The 4350-nt window shown below is 40.1% G+C and overlaps 1 protein-coding gene across 2 annotated transcripts in view; it reads right to left on the bottom strand.

The window, feature by feature from the left end:
- The window catches only part of LOC109968673 (amyloid beta A4 precursor protein-binding family A member 1-like), a 44909-nt gene extending 40772 nt beyond the window's left edge, over positions 1–4137 (bottom strand). The window contains exons 1-2 of one of the 2 annotated variants that reach the window (XM_020615121.1): positions 3404–4137; positions 3284–3329 (exon numbers count right to left, since the gene is read on the bottom strand). The gene's annotated coding sequence lies outside the window, so the exon portion shown is untranslated. Of the gene's footprint in view, positions 1–3217; positions 3330–3403 lie in introns of both variants that reach the window. The other variant, XM_020615119.1, reaches the window with a different exon arrangement.
- Positions 4138–4350: the final 213 nt, after the last annotated feature.

Here is a 4350-nt window from a genome sequence, read left to right as displayed (position 1 = left end):
GGGCTCAGAGGTGGACTCGTCCATCACCCAAGCTGAAGTCACTGAGGTAGTTAAGAAGCTTCTCGGTGGCAAGGCACCGGGGGTGGATGAGATCCGCCCTGAGTACCATAAGTCTCTGGATGTTGTGGGGCTGTCTTGGTTGACACAAGTCTGCTTAGTTGACACGAGTCTGCAAAGTCGCATGGCGGTACTATACTGTAGAAAACAATGACTTCTGGGAAGTGTTTATGGGCAGCCCACCCTTTCCCATAAAACACTGCAATATACTGGAAACAGCGTTGCATTCTGGGAGTGATGTTAGAATCAACGGCAGAGAGGCAGCGCAAATACAGAACGTTACTGTATTTCTCAAGGACGCATGCAAAGCAGACTTGGAGCCAATTTTCTTTGAGGACTGTCCATCTGAATCTTACAATTTTGAAGCAAATCACAGGGTAAGCTGAATTACATTTCATCTGTCTGCTGATGTTTGCTTACCAACATCATATTAGCCATCAAATAAACTGCAACTGATTAATAACTTTAGCTAACAGCTCAGTAAGCTAGCTTGCAGAAGTATTATTGTGCTTCTATTTTGGGGATTTTGGAATTTCTCCCCTCTTTTCTGTGAATTTTTAGGTTAACACATTTCTGGTCTGCTTTAAGTAGGTCTGTCTATGAGAGGGAAATTGCCAGGTGGTTTACTTTAGCTTAGTTGTAAATAGAAAAGAAAAAGCTGTAATGTCCTTGCAAGTGTGTGTGTAGCCTAGAAAATAATAGTTACAGTGCTCTTCTGTCAAAGCCTTTATCAGCATTGTTATTGAGTTGTGATGACACACTGAACTAAAACTTTTTTTTTGTTTTTGAATTAAACCTGTCTTTCCCCTACAGTCATCTGCCACAGTGGCTGATGTTGAGAGGACCCTCACACTACCACCAACTCCTCGTCCAATATTGCTCAGTACGTATTCATTGAAATGAAACTGTTTATGCTATATCAGATGAGCTTTTACAATTATTTATATCCTAGCAAAGCATGCACATTCTTCCATGTAAAGATATACAAGTTAACATAAGAAATTTTTTTTTCTTTTCAGCCTCTAATCTTGGACTAATGTTTTTCAGGCGACTCATTGGAATCAACCCAGAAAAAGGGACCAAGGCCAGCCAGGGTAAGATAGTCTCCAAGAGGACAGGGAAAGTTATTCAAAAGAAGTCAGTCACAGTCAACCCCCGTGTGTCCACTCTTCTAAAGAACCTCAGACTTTGAATCGAATTTCATTGGCCAGTAAGCGATCTCTACCCAGTTCACATCAACACAGCCATGGTTAGTTCCCAATTTTTGTCATTGATTACATGTTCTCCTGTCTACTAAATATGCTACTCACCACTTGAAAAATGTGGGTATTTATGTTGTAGAAGACTGAAGAAAAACTATGAACCAGAAGGGAATATGTTCACTTGTCCCAGGACAGGAGTGTTCTTGTATATGTTTAGTTTTACCTTTTAAGGTCACTTTGTATAAAAACAGTCAGCAGAATATTGGCAGACACTTAATCACATCTAATCTGAAAGAGTATTCTCTTTCCGTTTTAAAATAACCATTTAAGTTCAACTAAGAGTTAACCTAAGACTGTTGCCTTAGTTTGAAGGGAGGATGTGTCTTGCCAATGTTGTGAAATTTATTGTATTATAGCGATTTGTCTGATTGAGCAACTTTTTGCATAAAGTACTATTCAAGTCTGACTGGCTAGATTTTACACCATTTAGATAATGAAAACAAAAGAGGAAGAAAAGAGAAAAAAACAAATGGAAATCTTTTTCATATTGTTCAATTTGTCTAAGCATCTAAGTCTTTTTTCTTTTAGATTAAGGATTGGACTTAGATATTTTTCAGTGCCACTGAAATTACTCAGTGGCATGTTGCAAAAAAAAAAAAAAAAAAAAAAAAAAGCTGATTACTGTTGTGTTGTGCATACTTGAAATTTACAGCTGTAATGAATTTTTTTTATGCATTTACAAATTAAAGTACAGTTTTCAATTGATGCTACCTCATGAAAATAATGTTACATAATTGATTTGTATTTTCTAAATCTCTTCTTTCCATTTAATTTTTTATTTCTGCATGTTAGTTAAAATCATTATGTTGAAGAAAATATCACAGTAAAATTGGTATTGTCAATGCTGCCACTAATATGCTCCATTTACAGAAATGACGGTATTGTATTCGGATTATGGTGAAATCCCATTGTTAATGTGGCTACCTTACCAATAATATACTGTAATTTCAGTAAAATACAGCATGATACTGTGTTTTAGTATATGGTATTATAACAGTAATGCTGTAGAAAAAAACAGTAATGTACTGGCAACCCTGCTGCCTGTAGATTACTGTAAAATTAAGAATATACAGAAATCTATAATTTAGAACATGACATTATTACAGTAAACTATAAAACAGTAGGAGAACTGTAAAATAAACAGTCAAATACTGGCAGCAGGGTTCCAGTATTTGACTGTTTTACAGTTTACAAAAGGCCTAACCCCAGAAGCTAAAATACTATGCTTGAGAAGAAGTTACTCCCCACTCAATACAGTGCAGAACAGGAGTAAAAATGGTCAGAGGCCAACAGGTTAGAAAAGACCCATAAACAAACATCAGATGCCTCGTCTCTCAGAGTTAGCATGGTAAGACGGACCATACCCTACACTCTCAAAGAATATTGTTTTCAAGAGGTCAAATTCTTCCAACCCCACAAGCACCAGATTACCACCCCCAGATAAGTCCGCAAACACACAGAGGCGTTGGTTTTGTCCACAAAAATAAGAATTTGAGTCAATGTATAAGTTAACAGTAAAACAATGTTTTAAAAAAAGGCCTAAGCCCAGAAGCTAAAATACTGTGCTTGAGAAGAAGTTACTCCCCACTCAATAAATACAGTGCAGAACAGGAATAAAAATGGTCAGAGGTCTACAGGTTAGAAAAGACCCATAAATAAACATGACCAAAACCACTCCAAACCAAACATAAGAGGGTCTTGCCTTCTTGCAAACCATTTACATGCGGCTCATACACCATAAAACTTGGGTACTATACGATGAACAGGAAATATAATGCTGAATAAGCTTCTTAACATAAAAGCACGCAAAGCAGCAGTGCTTATCACTTCTCCAATGGGTAAAGCCACTGTTAATAAACAGCATAAGAACAATTAAAACCACCAGCACTACAGATTACCTTGGCTGCGCGTCGCCCCAGCACAGCATGTGCAACGGACGCCAACTTCTGCAGGATCACACTTACATCAATTATCACCCATGTAGAAGCAGGTGGTCATCCCCTAAACAATCTACAAACAAAACAAACTAATTAAGCACTTTACACCGCAACAGATCTGATATACAGTCAGTTCGATGGACATACCTCAAAGGAAAGCTGGACACAAATCAACGGAGGGAGATTCACTTCAAAAAACGATCACAGCGGCGACAAGCACAGCAATTGCTCATCACAACGGCGTCTCCAGGGGCGGCATTTATATCCGTAATCAACCCAAATTGCTCACCTGGCGGTATAGGCCTGGCCAACCCGCCGGTTACATCAGCAGGTATCGGATCTACCATCAGCGAAAACGACCAGAACACATAACTATTCGGCCGCCCTGCCCCGCACTAAACCAGTCTTCCGTCCCCGGCGGCCGGACCTGACATTTAATCATTTACTTGCATGTCACAGGAGGAGCGAGGCCCGGATCTGCTGCAGTACACGTCGCCCCTGTCCCCGTGCCTGCTCGCTTGGCTCAGCTTGTCCCTCCAGTCAACTGGCTGTGGATTAAAGCGTAGAGCCCCTCCTTCTCCACCGCGACATCAGAGCGGATTAGCGATGCAGAAAGCGTCTTTACAGCCACTGCTGATGTTGGTGGTGCAGACACAAACAGCCCTAGACGACCGTGAGTGGCGATTCATCCCACCTAACGTTTAGTCACCACCTGCAGCCTGTAAAGTGCTGCTGTGGTTCAGCCCTCCTGATGCAGCAGAATGCTGTTATACCTATGGTCTGCCGCTGGTGTCGCTGTTATCTGCCAGCACCTGTCTGGTTTAATCACAATGCTCCCTAAAACACCTGCTAAGAGCTGGACAGGTAGAAAAAGTAGCATCCATGTTAGTTCTGTTAGTGCCAAGTTGTCTCAGACCATCTACATTTCCTAATGGGGGGGAGAGTTCTGTTCTAAACCTGGGACACTGTAAAATTTATGTTAAAAGGCCTAAATCACTTTAATTCATGCCATCCAAACTTCACAATCATCAAACAAACAGAGTAATAGTTTTGATGCATTTATTACAAAGACATTAAGTAGCCTATATTATCAC

This window comes from Monopterus albus, unplaced genomic scaffold, assembly GCF_001952655.1.
Source record: "Monopterus albus unplaced genomic scaffold, M_albus_1.0 scaffold158.1, whole genome shotgun sequence".
Lineage (NCBI taxonomy): Eukaryota > Metazoa > Chordata > Actinopteri > Synbranchiformes > Synbranchidae > Monopterus > Monopterus albus.
Note: the sequence above shows the minus strand (reverse complement) of the source record. Positions and strands in the feature narration are given on the sequence as shown.